Source organism: Harmonia axyridis, chromosome 7 (assembly GCF_914767665.1).
Source record: "Harmonia axyridis chromosome 7, icHarAxyr1.1, whole genome shotgun sequence".
Lineage (NCBI taxonomy): Eukaryota > Metazoa > Arthropoda > Insecta > Coleoptera > Coccinellidae > Harmonia > Harmonia axyridis.
In genome coordinates this window covers 35,399,833-35,418,505 of record NC_059507.1, presented here as the reverse complement: position 1 = coordinate 35,418,505, position 18,673 = coordinate 35,399,833, and the positions used below count along the sequence as shown (strand labels likewise).

Sequence of the window (18,673 nt, the reverse complement as noted above, 5' to 3'; positions counted from 1 at the left end):
ATACTGAAGACCACAGAAATAAGAGCCTCTTACTAAGAGTTGGAAAGAGTTCAATAGAACAAGTTCATTCGGTTAGATTTTTGGGAGTAATCATTGATTCAAATTTGAATTGGCAAGATCATGTTACCAGACTCTGTTCCATTTTATCATCTGTATGCTTTGCTCTGTATAGACTCATGGATATCACCAATAGGGAAATATGTCTCTCGTACTATTTCAGCCACTTTTTATCTAGGATAAAATATGGAATTATACTTTGGGGCTGTTCCTCATATACTGAAAGAGTTTTCAAACTCCAAAAGAGAGCAGTAAGGTCAATTTGTGGGGTATCTCATAGAACTTCTTGCAGACTACTCTTTGAAAAACTGAGGCTATTACCCTTGGTCTGTGTATATATTTTTGAAATTGTAAAACACGTCAAAAAGAACATCAATACATTCCTGCCTCTGAATTTTAATCATGACTATTTTACACGACAATTGCACGATTTGGTAATTCCAAATCATAACTTATCAAGATTCGAAAAATCACCAAGATATATGGGAATCAAAATTTATAATGCACTCCCCTTAGAATTAAAAAGAATTGAAAATATTCGTGAGTTCAATAGGTTAGTTAAAAAATTTTTATTGTCTAAGTGTTTCTACTCTCTTCAGGAATACTTTTCAGATGCTACTTGATTGTATATAATCATTTTGGACATATCCTATAACTTTTATATTTTTTTTGTATTCATACATGTAAATATGGTTCTGAAGGATAAATAAATATTATTATTATTATTATTATTATTATTGTACTGTATCGAAGTAAGGAATATAGTGATATGAGTATCAGATAAATTTGTGGCAAAATTGCTTTTCTCTCATAATAAAGATTCATACATTTCCCTAATCTCGAACAGAGGCCAATAATAAAATCATTTTGATACCTAATATCAGAGTGGCTTTTGTCAGATTTAGATTTGCGCATATTAGATATCGTCATAATTCTCAAGTCATAGCTTCCTACATTTCTCAACAAAATCTGTTTCCGCGCCATTTCCTGTTTACCCGAATCAATTGTTTTCGAGAATATTCCCAGTTATTTGTTTACGTAATTGAGAGAATCGGTATTAATTGTGTTCTTATTATGTTTGATAGGTGATAGGTGCTCTAATTGATTTTTTATACTGATTCCTCACTGTTTCCAAATCGTTATGGATTGAATGATTCATGAATTCTCTCAGATGGCACCATATCGTGATGGTGAGTTGCCTAAATCCTTTTTTTCTGCTTATTTTTTGTTGATCCACATTTGATTTGTTGGTTCTAAGTAATCAATGTTTTTTCAGTATTTCATTGGCCGTGAACAAAAATAATTATTTTAATAAAAAATCCATATATTATGGATACCTATATGGCATATCAAATTTTGAGGTGAACAGTGATATGTTGAGAGTCAGAAGTTTTTGATGATTTATGAAGAGGAATTCAACATAGTTCCATCTCCAGAAAATGTATAGGTTTATGGAAGGAACTCATAAGGTGAGAAACTTCTTCATTGAAGGTGACTAATTTTTGTTTCGTCATTTTCGTAAAAAACATCTACAAGATAGTTCAATCAAATTCCACATAACGTTTTCGAAAGAAAATGAAATAGGTAATGAAATGTTGGCATATTTGATGTTATGCTGATTAAATATTACTCCTACAATTCCTATTGTCATAAGGTTTTTTATTAAGTCATGAGGTGATTTTTGTCAACCCAGCCTGAAATATACATAATTAACGACTGAGAATCTAAGATCCGAAAAAAACTTCTATGATTGATTTTTCCCCAATTCGGTTACGTCAATAAAATTTACCTACATTATATCGGTCTGAATATCGTTAATTTTAAAATGTTCACTAGTATGAAGTTATTGAAACTACGGCATTACAGTAAGTAAAAGTATTTATTGTTATACATGGTTAGAACTATTTGGAGGGACACTACAGGGATATCGAAAACCGTTAAAAACACAGGGTGGCTTAATTTACAAAAAAGTTGCGTTATTTAGGGATGAGTGTGTTGATGTGAACATATCCAAAATATCCCTAATAGTTCACGAGACATCTCCAAAAAAACTTAAATCGAGATCTTCTTTTTTTCTGTATAACTCATTTGTTTTTGGAGATAACTTCACGAAATTCGGTTTTTAGCCATTATCCAATATAGAGATTCTAATGGTGTCTTCAGTTTTTTCTGTTTTCCATTGTTCCAGAGACGTGATAGTCAATTTTTCTTCCCATGAACGCCATATTAGTTCTCCTTATGAGGTGATAAAGAAAAAATTATGAATTCAACAATGTATCGCACTCTACAAAAATATCGAGTCTAGCTGGATACGTTCTATCAATTAAATAATCATGATGATACCAACACTCTACATAGCGTCCAACTGGCAATATCTGTAGAAATTATTCTCTATAAAAATTACATAAAATTCACATAAGAATTGTCAAATAACTTTGTTGACAGTTCTTATGCAATTAAATGCCAATTTAAAGTTATATACCTATATAACTTTAAATTGGCATTTTAAAGTTATATACCTATATAACTTTAAATTGGCATTACTGTTCAAGATGGCGACCGATTTAACAGCTGTCAAGTGATTTATTCTCAGTTTGGTTTGGCAATTCATCATGAATAGGCTCACGCCTGAACAACGCTTGCAAATAGTGCAATTTTATTTCGAAAATAATGGTTCTGTGCGGAATGCGTATCGCGCACTACGTCCATTTTATTTTGTTTAGCGATGAAGCGCACTTCTGGTTGAATGGCTACGTCAACAAACAAAACTGCCGCATTTGGAGTGAAGCTAATCCTCAAGTATATGTCGGAACACCGTTACATCCAGAAAAACTGACTGTTTGGTGCGCTTTATGGGCTGGTGGAATCATTGGTCCGTACTTCTTCAAAAACGATGATGGCCAGAACGTTACAGTCAATGGTGATCGGTATAGAGCCATGATTACTATCTTTTTCAGTCCTGAAATTGATGTCCAGGAGCTGTGGTTCCAACAAGACGGCGCAACATGTCACACAGCTCGTGCCACAATCGATTTATTGAAAGACACGTTTGGTGACCGCCTAATTTCACGTTTTGGACCTGTGAATTGGCCTCCAAGAACTTGTGATTTAACACCGCTAGACTACTTTCTGTGGGGCTATGTAAAGTCATTGGTCTATGCAGATAAGCCACAAACCCTTGACCATTTGGAAGACAACATTCGCCGTGTTATTGCCGATATACAGCCACAAATGTTGGAAAAAGTAATCGAAAATTGGACGTCCAGATTGGACTACATCCGAGCCAGCCGTGGCGGTCATATGCCAGAAATCATATTTAAAATGTAATGCCACAAGATTATCTTGCGGATAACAAAAATTCATGTCAATCGAATAATCCATCGTTGTTTATTGCAATTTAAAGTTCTATAGCTCTAAAAAAGCACCCTTTACTTACAGTCTCGAAAAATCGCAAGAATGATTGTTGAAAAGCCTCTTCATTCTCAACGTGTCTCTGTTTGGTTCAGTTTTTGGGCTGGACCTTGAAGATGGAATTTGTGTTATCGAGTACTCAAAGTCGTAAATCGAATCGTTCATGGAAAATTCCATGAAAAAGTTTTGGTACTGCAACCGTAGCCGTGGCTGCCATTTGGCTGATATGGTTTTTCATCGTTAATGGGATACCTTCCTCTTTACAAAGAAATTAACATTCATTGATTTCTCTTGAAATATTCCCTTTTTTTAATATAAACATGACCCCTCTTATTGAAAATCCCTTCACTATTATTTTTCACTTCTCGAACAGTGAAATATTCCACCGTCTCCTATTCCTCATTCCAGAATTACAGGAGAAAAACGATCTAGACACGGCGCTCCCCTCATTGCAGATGGACATCTGAAACGATCACTCCAATTCCTCCTCCTCAACAAAAGGAGCTCACGCCAGACTCCCAGAAATTCTTCAAAGTGCCGGGGGCGAATTAAAAATTTATAGGGAAACGTTTTTTACACTCCATCCCCTAATTAAATTTAATTACGCCCGAGGGCGGCCTTGGCCAAAACTGAAATTGCATTTTTTATGGCGGATTCTGAACAAACTCAGGCTCGGTCCCCCCTATCCGTCTTATCCGTGGAATTTCACTTATTAATCGTAAAATTTTCCTGTTATCGCTCGTAAAGTCTGTATTCACTTTTCCTGTTCCCGTTATCTATTGTTCCGGTAAATTAGAAGTTTGGCGTTCGCTTTCTTCCGTTTTACGGCGGGATAAAAAGTTTTTATTCCGTTTACGGAATTGTGCATATGGGGTTTATGGCGCTCTTGGTGAGACTCCACTCTTCTGGAGTTCAGTTTATTAGTTTTTTTTTTGTATATAGGTGGAAGATGAAACGCGAGTTTGGTTGGTTCGTAGAGTGGAGGAAAAACGAAATGATGGATTTTGTAATAGGGTCGATGCAGTTTCGGAATCTATAGTTTATATAAAGGGTGTTTTTTTTAGAGCTATAGAACTTTAAATTGCAATAAAACAACGATGGATTATTCGATTGACATGAATTTTATTTATCCGCAAGATAATCTTGTGGCATTACATTTTAAATATCATGTCAATCGAATAATCCATCGTTGTTTTATTGCAATTTAAAGTTCTATAGCTCTAAAAAAAAAACACCCCTATACCTTATAACTCAGTTTGGATTCGTCTAAGACACATCAATTCCATATTATTCTCATGCCACTATCTCAAAACTAATTTTCCGAAAATTTCCCGTTCCCACTTTCCACATATATCACCATCAATAGTCACGAACACGTGAAAAAGACTACGTATATATCTATTCACAAATCACGCATATTCCCGACATATAACTTCCATTCGAACTGTCGGAAACAAAGCTAGAGTTATAAGTTATATCGGAATGGAAACGTTCACCCTGGAAGTTTTATCGAATTGGAGAATATCGATTAAACTGGCCGCTTTCGAGAACCCTTGAGACTATCTGTATCGCATCACGATATGGCATCGGGTATATTTTTGGAATCTGAAATAAGATCGGGACTTGCAACGATCTATTTGCGCCGTTCTAGTAACTTTTAAACGGATTATTCTTTCGAAACTGAGACCATAGAAGAATAATTTATCGCTGTGTTTGTTCTTTATCGGATTCCGTTCCGGTTTTAACTTTGGACGTTTTTGACTAGCTGGATATGATGATGAAATTGTAACTTCGTGTTTGTTGATTTGCTATACAGGGTGTAACATGAGTGGTTGGCCATAGCCTAGTGGGGAATGCTGGTCATCTAGGCCGATCGAAAAATTAGCTTGTTGTGTATCCTATGACTGTTAGTTTCGGAAATAACGAAAATGGGGCTTAAAGATAACGGGTGTTTTTTTTCGAGGTATATAACTTTAAGTTGGCATTACTGTTCAATATGGCGACCGATTTAACAGCTGTCAAGTGATTTATTCTCAGTTTGGTTTGGCAATTCATCATGAATAGACTCACGCCTGAACAACGCTTGCAAATAGTGCAATTTTATTTCGAAAATAATGGTTCTGTGCGGAATACGTATCGCGCACTACGTCCATTTTATCGTCGACAAAATATGGTTGAATGGCTACGTCAACAAACAAAACTGCCGCATTTGGAGTGAAGCTTATCCTCAAGTGTATGTCGAAACACCGTTACATCCAGAAAAACTGACTGGTGCGCTTTATGGGCTGGTGGAATCATTGGTCCGTACTTCTTCAAAAACGATGATGGCCAGAAGGTTACAGTCAATGGTGATCGGTATAGAGCCATGATTACTAACTTTTTCATTCCTGAATTGAACGACCATTATGTCCAGGAGCTGTAGTTCCAACAAGACGGCGCAACATGTTACACAGCTCGTGCCACAATCGATTTATTGAAAGACACGTTTGGTGACCGCCTAATTTCACGTTTTGGACCTGTGAATTTGCCTCCAAGATCTTGTGATTTAACACCGCTAGACTACCTTCTGTGGGGCTATGTAAAGTCATTGGTCTATGCGGATAAACCACAAACCCTTGATCATTTGGAAGACAACATTCGCCGTGTTATTGCCGATATACGGCCACAAATGTTGGAAAAAGTCATCGAAAATTGGACGTCCAGATTGGACTACATCCGAGCCAGCCGTGGCGGCCATATGCCAGAAATCATATTTAAAATGTAATTCCACCAGATAATCTTGCGGATAAATAAAATTCATGTCAATCGAATAATCCATCGTTGTTTTATTGCAATTTAAAGTTCTATAGCTCTAAAAAAACACCCTTTATTAGAAAATCTGAAGATTGAAACGCAACTTGTTTTAAGGGTTACTAGGTGAAAAAAAAAATGATTCCAACCTTTTAAGTTTGGGTTTCCAAACGTCCCAGGCAGGTTTAACCGTTTAACATGTCCTCTCGACGCAGCAATTACATTACAGAAAGCTCCTCGTCTTACACCGACCACGCGGGGTGGCAAACATCCCGTTTATGCAATAAAAAAGGATGTTCATCATTAGTGATTCACGATCTGTCATACAGGAGGCAAGATAGGAATCGTCGACCACGTGTAATGCATATCAACCAGTCCGCATGCAGTCCCTCTGGGCACTTGGAGGAATGTATTAATCCGAAGTGTTCACAAGTGGTTTGACTTCGAGAGAGACTTCTCTGGTTTTTTTGTTTCGGGAAGTTGGAAGATATATCACGTCCCCCGCTGTGTTTGCCTAATGAATAGAGAGGAACGGTGATATTCTTTCGAATGGGTTGCGGGTGGAACGACTATTATCAGTTGGATGGGAACTTGGAAGTTTGTTAAGGTCTGTGTGAAGGTGATTTAAGAGGAGAAGATTTTGTGTCTCTCTAGTTGAAACATTAGTTTTGGTTTGATATATTCGATATAATGAACCTTTGGAAATGTCCGATGGAAAACATCTTATTCTATTAATCGTATTTCGCATCATAAAAATCAAAGAAAAAAACCTTAGAAAATTCAGGAAAAATATTGAAGAAGAAACACCCAATATATCCTTGATTACACATTAGATTGGGTTGAGATTTCGCTTGTAAAGGGTGTTTTTTTAGAGCTATAGAACTTTAAATTGCAATAGAACAACGATGGATTATTCGATTGACATGAATTTCATTTAGCCGCAAGATAATCTTGTGGCATTACATTTTGAATGTGATTTCTGGCATATGACCGCCACGGCTAGCTCGGATGTAGTCCAATCTAGACGTCCAATTTTCGATGACTTTTTCCAACATTTGTGGCCGTATATCGGCAATAACACGGCGAATGTTGTCTTCCAAATGGTCAAGGGTTTGTGGCTTATCCGCATAGACCAATGACTTTACATAGCCCCACAGAAAGTAGTCTAGCGGTGTTAAATCACAAGATCTTGGAGGCCAATTCACAGGTCCAAAACGTGAAATTAGGCGGTCACCAAACGTGTCTTTCAATAAATCGATTGTGGCTCGAGCTGTGTGACATGTTGCGCCGTCTTTTTGGAACCACAGCTCCTGAACATCATGGTTGTTCAATTCAGGAATGAAAAAGTTAGTAATCATGGCTCTATACCATTGACTGTAACGTTCTGGCCATCATCGTTTTTGAAAAAGTACGGACCAATGATTCCACTAGCCCATAAAGCAACCATTGACTGTAACGTTCTGGCCATCATCGTTTTTGAAAAAGTACGGACCAATGATTCCATTAGCCCATAAAGCACACCAAACAGTAAGTTTTTCTGGATGTAACGGCGTTTCGACATACACTTGAGGATTAGCTTCACTCCAAATGCGGCAGTTTTGTTTGTTGACGTAGCCATTCAACCAGAAGTGCGCTTCATCGCTAAACAAAAAGAAATGGACGTAGTGCGCGATACGTATTCCGCACAGAACCATTATTTCATATCACCGTAACTTAGTTCTTTATCGAAATCGGATAGGAAACAAAGAATGTAAGTTGAAACTTCTCAAACATTCTTAAGCATTCGCAGTTTCCTTTTTCCATTCCACAACATTGGAAACTTACTCTCATCAACTCCACGTTCATCAAAGACATCGAATCAACAACAGACGAACTTCCTAAACTCGTCATCTACCCGATTTCCCTCCATCCCGGAAATAACCCCTGGGAAACTTCCTCTTTTACCTCCTTTTTTGCGACCAGAACATCGTACACCGAAGGGATCCTCGAACCCAACTTTTTCCAAGAGAAATCATTCATTTCCACGGCCCCGACACAGACCCCTGCCTCACAAAAACAGAGACGCTGCTCGGAAAATGCTTATGACAGCTTAAAAACAATGCCGAATGGACTTCCCCCCCTCCCACCGCCGGGAAATCCAAGGTCCGACAATCGGATCTAAAAACGAACGACCACTGCTGTTTTTTTTTTCCAAGGGATGTTCGGAAAAGAACGGCAGAAGTCCGCGTTCTTTAGAGGCAATGAATTGTTTATTTGCTCTTCGCGTATCGTGGAAGAGGATTATGGGAGGCATTGTTTTCCGGGGGGAAATGAAAAACTTCAAGAACGAAAGAGAGTTTATTTATTTTCAGTCTGGGGATTGCCGTTGATGGGCTTTGAAGTGCCGAGACCGACGGTGCGCTTTGGGATTGTGATGAGATGAAAGGGTTTGTGTTTATTATTTTCGATGATACGCAGTTGGGTTTGTTTTTAGGGAGTTTGGTGGAGACGTGAATCGAGTTTGGTTGATTTCTGCACTAGTCCTAGTAGTCTTATGGCCAGTTGCATCGTTTGCCAAAACATTGATGAAAATTTGAACATTTATTACTTTTTCTACATTCATGCAAAAAGCAAAACTTTATTGAACTATATTTAGTGGAAAAAGAAGTTCCTTATTGCACTAGTGAAATAAAGTTTTTATTGCACTCATCTGTCATTCTACTTCAACGTGCTGATGGAAATTGTCGACAGTAGCGGAGGGATACGTAGAGGAATCACATGCAAACAAACTCAGTGTTGCAAAACAAATATTTCAGCCTGAAGGAAATAACGATGTACAGTTACCAAGTACTAGTACGTTTACAGCAGTAACAAATCAAGAAGTGGATTAAAAAAGTACTCCACTACGAAATATTCATATTGAAAATTGCACCAATTGTTCATTCACTTTCAACATTGAGGGTAAAAATAAAGTTTGAGTTGAATTGTTCGTAACGTATTAGTTCCTGTTTCAATGCAAATCGATATTAATATAAAGTATTCAAGTTGCGCTTTTCATTTTCCTACACCTAGTGCCGCACCTCAATAAATCATTTTTTGCTTTTTGCATGAACGTAAAAAAAATGTTGTATGCAACTCGTGCAAAAATTGTTTATTGCACTCGACGTGTTGTCCAACAACGAGTTGACAATTTCACGTCGAGTGCAATAAACATTCACTTTTTGCACTTGTTGCATAAATAACTATTATGATTTCTCTTGTACCATCTGTCAAATGACGTTTAATGTGGCCTTATCACCGATTAAACTAAACAGGAAAATTTTGACGTTTATCTTCCCGATTAGTTTTAAACAGGGTTCTGCGCATAGACCTTATATCAATTTGATATTGGGTCCGAGATTGGGTCTGTGGTTCTGCGCAACTCGAAACATATGACTTATTACATAACCATAAACATTATTTCTCTATGGACATAAACCTGATTGTATCAATATAAATGAAGGAACATGGTCTCCTTCCGCCAATCTCATTATTTTTATGCTTTCCACTAATTACTTTTATGGAAATATTGAGGCTTTTGAATAAAAAAAGGCTTTTGATCCTTTTATATTATTGATATTGATTCATACCATACGATATTGCTTATTTTTGAAATTTGTAAAAAATTAAGCTTGCAAAAAATTGCACAGACATCTAGTGTTTCCAAAAAAAAAAATAACATTAGGTCATAGCTTCGTAATTGAAAATCCTGCTGGAAAGAGGCGCACGCCACTGGATTCTACGTGAAAAGATATAATTTTTTGTAGATATAGCCATTTTTCCAATTTTCGCTTATAACTCAAAAACAAAAAAAGGTGGTCAAAAATGAATACTACTCCAGTCCAGTTAGTTTATCAGAAAAAGAAAACGGAAATGTGGTATTAGATTTTGTCCATCTCCTCTGGTGTAAAAGATGTAGTACTAAAATATCAAAATTTGCTCACCCTGTACAATACTAAATCATCGAAATTTCCCCACCCTGTACGATAAATTAAACATCCATTGATTTCTCTCAAAATATACACGTTTTTATATCAAAATTAGACCTCTTACTGGAAAATCATATATTTAGCTACTGAGATAAGTTAAATATCCACAACCAACGGTGGGTGGATTTATCCGTTTCCAAACTCGAAAAAAATAGACGAAAATCGTACAAACGCAAACCGATCAACCACGCCCTCGTAAAAAGACTATCGTATTTCAATCCGATCTCTACTCGCATTATAAACAAAACCGGAGAGAAAAAGAAGAGAGAAAAATAACCCATACGCACACACACAATGGCGCTATCAAAACAGCCAACTTTGACGAGCCTTTGTCTGAACGTGAATCGATACTTGAACGAACGTGTATGATGTGATACGATGCTCTACATCCCATTTGGGCTCTTCTCGTAAAGCACTCACGCTCAAATTAGTTTTATCATTATGTATTTTCCTTAATAAAATACGAGCCTGCCGCGATGACGGCTACGGAGATAAGGACTTTATGTACACCAACGTGGGCTGACTGCGTCGATGGTCAACCATGTGGAATTTGATGAGACGAGAGGAATATTCGAGTTCTCTGTGAAATCCGCACTTGACTTGAAATACACTGCGCAAAAAAATTAACGCACATTCTGAAAATCTCAATTTTAATGAAAGTTAACTCTACATTGACTTTATAACTTATTTTTTAAGAAGAGAAATAAACAATTTTCAAAATACTGGAATGCTGATAAGTGATTTAATACTTGGTATTTCCACCCTTGCGTTAATTACAGCTCGGCAACGACGGTTCATACTCAAAATGAGTGATCTCAAAATGTTCTGATCTAATCCTTCCCAGATTTCTCTGAGTTGGATTCTTAAGTCATTAAGAGTAGCTGGATGATTTTCTGAACTTCTCAGCCTTCTATTGAGGTTGTCCCAAACCTGCTCAATCGGATTGAGATCTGGACTTCTTGCTGGCCATTCCATTCGAGAAACTTAAACCCCTTCAAGGTACTCCTGAACGATGCGCGCACAATGGGATCTGGCATTATCGTCCATAAAAATGAAATTTTCACCAATGTATGGGGCAAATGGCACTACATGCTCTTCAAGAATGTTCCTTATATACCTATCAGCATTCATAGCTCCATTATCAACGACCACTAGGTCTGTGCGAGCAGTCAAAGATATTCCACCCCATACCATAATCGATCCTCCCCCGAAACCAGTAGTATTCAGGAAATTGCACTGAGCATATCTTTCATGTGGTCGTCTGTATACAAGGGAACGTCGATCACAATGGTAGAGGCAGAATCTAGACTCATCTGTGAAGAGAACTCTTTCCCAATCAGCCTCTAATTTGCACCTCATGAGTTTGTTCAAGATGATTTTGAATTAGGCGAGCGTTGTCTCAACGAAAAAACTCTTAAGTAACGTTCTTGAATGGCAGTTGTTATCCGTGGTTTACCCTGTCCTGGTCTTCGGACATTCATACCTGTCTCCCTGAATCGCTGCAACATTCTGGACACACTTGTTTGGGAAACTCCAAACCTTTCTGCAATTCTTGTGTATGTCCACCCTTCTTCTCGCAAAACTACCGCTTGGGCACATTCCTCTTGGGTCAAATTGCATGTTTCGCATTGCATAGCGATCGAGTGTAGAAAATCAAACGAAAGAAAAACTATTGATCACTAGAATTGATCGAGAACAACTGATTTCAGAATGGAGCCAATACATTCAAAATCTGATAATCTCATCTTTTTTTATTCCTGCTAGGAAAAAACATCTGTATTGAAGAAAAACGTTGAAAGTAGATAAGATATGCATGCATAATTCTGATAAAAATAATTATCATAGAGAACACATTCAGTTGTAGAATAAAGTTGAGATTTCCATAATGTGCGTTAATTTTTTTGCGCAGTGTATTTTACTATTGCTACTGATCTAAAATCTCATTTGATATTGATTTCCTTTAATAATTGTGGACATATATCTTTTATGAACACACTATGAATGAGATGTGTTTCCACAATAAAGACACAGTGCACAACAAGAGCCTTCGGGTAGTTAAGTACAAAATATCGAATTATTATAAATTATGCTAATTTCTGTAAATGTCAGAGTTGTTCAAGAAAATTTATTATTACAATTTATTAAATTATTTCTTATTTGTTCTCGACTGAAAAGTGAAAGTTTTGGAACAGTTGTAATATTATCCAACAAACGTTGTGTTATAAGTTTTTCTGCTAACTGCTTCCTTCAATCACTTGTCTCCGTGATTTGGAATATTCTACGTTTTCTATGTGCCTGTGCGCGAACAAAGTAAACACCTAATAGAGGCGTGCTGATGGTCTTTCGAACGTGAATGCATAGCAAGGTCTAGGCAATTTTGGCTGGGAGGTCAGCCGCTACAGAACGGATATGATGATCATACAGGAAATAGGGTCAATCTTTCCCTCTGATGTACGCGCATAGATTTCATCAGGCCCTTCCAACACACTCTCCTCCCTTAGGAAATTATGTTCAAACTGTTAACTTGTGAATCTCATTATTTCTCGTTTGTGTCCTGTTCGAATATAACAGGAACCATCCTGTATTTCGCCCAGTATTATTAAACTTTATTATTAAAGGTCTTTATTCCAAAAAAATGCATTCAGTAAAATGTTTAATATTTCATGGCGAGATCCACCAATCGTTTACTGTTCAATCTAACCTAAACACCAAAAAAAATCAATTGCAAAAATCTTCAGTAAATATGAAAAGAATGTCCACAATATTCTCTAAATTCACTCAGATTACATGATTCTATTCATGTTGAATTTTGAGTTCTTGTTTTTCTAAAAAAAATCCTTCTGTTGAATGTAAATTCTCGAAACACAACCCCCCTGTGGCCAGATATAACGGGTGTTTCTTTTCGAGGTATATAACTTTAAGTTGGCATTACTGTTCAAGATGGCGACCGATCTAACAGCTGTCAAGTGATTTATTCTCAGTTTGATTTGGAAATTCATCATGAATAGACTCACGCCTGAACAACGCTTGCAAATAGTGCAATTTCATTTCGAAAATAATGGTTCTGTGTGGGATACGTATCGCGCCCTACGTCCATTAGCGATGAAGCGCACTTCTGGTTGAATGGCTAAGTCAACAAACAAAACTGCCGCATTTTGAGGGAAGCTAATCCTCAAGTGTATGTCGAAACACCGTTACATCCAGAAAAACAGATTGTTTGGTGCGCTTTATGGGCTGGTGGAATCATTGGTCCGTACTTCTTCAAAAACGATGATAGCCAGAACGTTACAGTCGATGGTAATCGGTTTAGAGCCATGATTACTAACTTTTTCATTCCTGAATTGAACAACCATGATGTCCAGGAGCTGTGGTTCCAACAAGACGGCGCAACATGTCACACAGCTCCTGCCACAATTGATTTATTGAAAGACACGTTTGGTGACCGCCTAATTTCACGTTTTGGAGCTGTAAATTGGCCTCCAAGATCTTGTGATTTAACACCGCTAGACTACTTTCTGTGGGGCTTTGTAAAGTCATTGGTCTATGCGGATAAGCCACAAACCCTTGACCATTTGGAAGACAACATTCGCCGTGTTATTGCCGATATACGGCCACAAATGTTGGAAAAAGTCATCGAAAATTGGACGTCCAGATTGGACTACATCCGAGCCAGCCGTGGCGGTCAGATGCTAGAAATCATATTTAAAATGTAATGCCACAAGATTATCTTGCGGATAAATGAAATTCATGTCAATCGAATAATCCATCGTTGTTTTATGGCAATTTAAAGTTCTATAGCTCTAAAAAAAAAACCCTTTAGTTTCCTGATTCTTTTCTTTTAGCAATCTATTGTTTTCAATGAGGATTAGATTTTTGCTCTTAGATTCTTCAAGGAGAAAGTTCAGATATGCTATCTCAATTTTGAGATTTCTGTTATCAGTTTTGTAGGACGTTTCTTCTACCTGCTGCTTTTCATCCAATGTTCCGTGCTGGCAACGGGTGATTTTTTTTCTTGCAGCTTTACTCGAACATGATGGGTGGAATAGATCTTTGCATTTTATGCATTTCAAATATTCCGTCACTTTCTTAGTACAATAAATGCACTTATTTCCGCGAAAATAGTGGCACCTCCACAGCGATCTGCATCCACGTGTTTACTCAACATCATCTTGCGCTTGAATAATATAATAGTAATAATAAGAGAGTTTATTCATGAAAATACATTCAATAAACTCTATAATACTGTAGAGTTTTATAAAAATATAAACTGTCCACAGTAATGAACATAAAATTTACTCTTTATACACCGCAAAATATATTATCTTCTAATTAAGTGGAACAATCGTGTGCTTCATCACAGATAATGGTCGAAATCCTGTATTATATTTGTCGAAAATCCTGTAGTATATCTGTCGAAATCGTGATTTTTGTGTGTCATATTCTGTATTTCTCTTTGTCATATTCGTGTGTACATTAATAGTTCTGATTTATTATTTTATGTAATTTTGTTTTATCAAAGTCTATTATCCATTTTTTCAATTTTCTTTCAAATGATATTTTGTTCTTCACATTTTTTATTTCTTGTGGTACTAGGGGAAAAAGTCTCGGGGCTATGTAGGTGCAACATCTTTGGCCTATCCTCTTTACTGATCTTGGGCGTTCAAAGTTTTTTTCGGCAGTTCTTGTACGATATTGATGGTCTTTCGCTTTGACATTAATTTTTCGTTCGTAGATGTTCAGAACGATTTTCAGTGCATAAACCTGTCTTATATCGGGTACTTTGGCCAGTTCATAAAGTTCTTTACTGGGGAACGTAATTTTTTTCCGGTGTATTATTTTGAGGAAATACTTCTGTAGTACATCCAATCTTCTTTTGTGACAGGCCAGTACTCCACCCCAACCAATTACCATAGGATAGCTGGGATTGCACGAGCGCATTATATAATATGTTCAGATGTTTCAAACTATTTATGTTTTTTCTTAGATATTTGAACTTATATAAGATTCCGCGCAGTTTCTTAGTTAAATAAATCATGTGCTGGTCCCATTTTAAATGTTGGTCGATTACTATGCCTAGGTACTTCACTGAGGCTGCTTTTGGGATACTTAAATCTGTATTTATGTGTAAATCTGCAATGAAATAGAAATTAATTTACAGCAATATTATTCAGTCGATTTCAAACTTAACTCGACGCGCTTGAAAAAGCGTTATAAGTCTCGCCTTCCTCCCTAAAATACCCCGAAGAAAAAATAACAAACGGTCCTATTTTGCATACAATATTTCCTTCAGCCTGAAAGCCGACGTTCGTTTCAACTTCTTCCCCTAAACATTTCATCCCTCGAATATGATCGGAGGATTCCTTCCCATTTCCATATAATCCTGGAAATATTTCAGCGTGTCGTTCTCCCTTAACCTACGGATCTATGCACTCTTTTCTTATCCACGGCCGTCCAGGGTGACTGTGCCAGCTTTTTCCTGTCTTTTCCCCCCATCTGAGATTTGATGGCCTTCCGCAGAAGAAGACGTCGAAATATCCGATGATGGGATTTCGAGATGATCGACAGAAATATTTGGGTTTCGGAGAGATGTTTTAGTGTTATAGCCTCCGGAGGCGATGGCGTAAATTGCTATTTTACCTCGATGACCGTCCAATTTTACGGGTATACGGTCGTGATGACTTTCTTGGATTGGAGTTGAGGACAATGTTTGGTTATGGTGGTCTGTACGATGTTTCAACGGTAACAATCAGTGATAAACATAGAACAGGCTGGTGTGAAATGATTTTGATAGAATAACTTTAGAATACATAGGCGTACAACATTGCCTCCGCCGTTTTTTCCAGAAATTCGAGGCTTCATTGTAATAGTTATTTATGCAACAAGTGCAAAAAGTGAATGTTTATTGTCGTTTATTGTCGACGTGTTGTCCAACTCGGCCTAACGGCCTCGTCGGACAATTTCACGTCGAGTGCAATAAACAATTTTTGCACGAGTTGCATACAACATTTTTTCTACGTTCATGCAAAAAGCAAAAAATGATTTATTGAGATGCGGCACTAGGTGGAAGAAAATGAAAAGCGCAACTTGAATACTTTATTATTAATATCGATTTGCATTGAAACAGGATCTAATACGTTACGAACAATTCAACTCAAACTTTATTTTTACCCTCAATGTTGAAAGTGAATGAACAATTGGTGCAATTTTCAATATGAATGAATATTTCGTAGTGAAGTACTTTTTAAATCCACTTCTTGATTTGTTACTGCTCTAAACGTACTAGTACTTGGTAACTGTACATCATTATTTCCTTCAGGCTGAAATATTTGTTTTGCAACACAGAGTTTCTTTGCATGTGATATCTCTACGTATCCCTCCGCTACTGTCGACGATTTCCATCAGCACGTTGAAGTAAAATGACAGATGAGTGCAATAAAACTTTATTGCACTAGTGCAATAAAAACCTTTTTTTCCACTAAATATCGTTCAATAAAGCTTTGCTTTTTGCATGAATGTAGAAAAAAAACTATTTATACATTCAGGATTCAAAGTATTCTCCATCGCTGGCCACTACTTTCTCCCATCTTTCGGGCAGCGTACGAATACCGCGTTGAAAGAACTGGTCATCTGTTGAAGCGATCCACGAATCTATCCAATTTTTCACTTCACTTTTCACTATGACGTTGTCAGTTTTACTAATATGGCAGACGATCTCACTGAAAACTGTTAACCAGAGAATAGAAAAATGATCAAATTGACTGCAGTTTTGAAGGGTTGTTTTCTAATAGACTCATCATTTCAAGAAGAAGCAAGAAATTCATTACAGAATTGAATAGCGTAGTGGTTTGGAACTTTGCATGTTATAAATTGAGTTTCACAACAAAAATTGGGCGAAGTCATATCGGGATAAGATGTTAGTTGTTAGATAAGACAACTGGAAATTCGTTATCCATTTTCGACTGGAAATTCGTTATCCTTGATCTGAAAAATCTGGTATCTTTCGACGAATCACATAGTAGTATATTTTCTTTGAATCATATCGTTTATATTATCTCCTGTTGAATTTCTATGTGACATCACCGTTTATATTCAACGGCAATATAAAGGAAAAACCTTAGATAATGATATCATTATGTAAATTTCATAATGGTCGTATCTGTTGTAAAAAATAATTCTATTAGTCTTTATTGAATGTTTGTAGGTGTTATTTTATTCGATCGTTCGTACATGACCGCCCCAGGCAGATCGTTCCGATGGAAATTGTATTGCTGTAAACAAGTCGTTTTCTCCATCTGAGACGTAGTTGATGGAAATAATACCAGACCACGATGTTCTTAAGGTACAAATTGATTCACTTTATAGAGAATTGGGAGTATTGAGATTTGAGGTATTGAGAATGTTAAAATGGGGACAGATTGATATGTATTGCTGATTATAAAGGGTGTTTTTTTTAGAGCCATAGAATTATAAATTGCAATAAAACAACGATGGATTATTCGATTGACATGTATTTTATTTATCCGCAAGATGATCTTGTGGCATTACATTTTAAATATGATTTCTGGCATATGACCGCCACGGCTGGCTCGGATGTAGTCCAATCTGGACGTCCAATTTTCGATGATTTTTTCCAACATTGTGGCCGTATATCGGCAATAACACGGCGAATGTTGTCTTCCAAATGGTCAAGGGTTTGTGGCTTATCCGCATAGACCAATGACTTTACATAGCCCCACAGAAAGTAGTCTAGCGGTGTTAAATCACAAGATCTTGGAGGCCAATTCACAGGTCCAAAACGTGAAATTAGGGGGTCACCAAACGTGTCTTTCAATAAATTGATTGTGACACCGAGATCTTGAGACTTAATATTTAAGTATAGACTTTTTGGTTGAGGCCACATGAAAGATGATGTTTTCATAGTTAATGGCACACCTTACTTCCTTTTTTCTTCTTTAATACACTAGTTTATTCTATCAGAATGAAACGTCTTATTGGAGAACCCTGTACTCTTAGAATTGCTTTAAGAAAAAATAACATGGATTTACTTAATAGGTTTTAGATTTAGGGGTAGTTCATTTGCCCAATGGTCTATTGTGCCCTGATCTGCCTGATACCTGTCTTAATATTGAAATTCTTTCACAATATAGTACATTTTCTTGTAATCATAGTAGAGAATAAGGTTCGTGTTCATGAAAAATTGTTCATTGTGTTATAGGTAGCAAATATTAATTGCAACAAATTATTTTAATTTTATAATGAATTAAATATAAGAAACAGAGATTTGGGGTACATTCCCGAATTAAATTCATTATTATTGAATGTCTTTCATACGATTCTCACGAATTTAAAGTTTTTGAACTTTCACTTCATTTGTGAAATAGTCTAATAAAATACCACTTGTAATTTAA

At 36.7% G+C, this 18,673-nt stretch overlaps 1 protein-coding gene across 13 annotated transcripts in view; it reads left to right on the top strand.

The window, feature by feature from the left end:
* Positions 1 to 18,673, top strand: part of LOC123683961 (uncharacterized protein CG43867) — a 253,551-nt gene that overhangs the window by 20,113 nt on the left and 214,765 nt on the right. The window contains exon 1 of one of the 13 annotated variants that reach the window (XM_045622977.1): positions 17,584 to 17,604. The exons of the other annotated variants lie outside the window; for them this stretch is intronic. The gene's annotated coding sequence lies outside the window, so the exon portion shown is untranslated. Of the gene's footprint in view, positions 1 to 17,583; positions 17,605 to 18,673 lie in introns of those variants that run through there. 13 annotated transcript variants of the gene reach the window in all.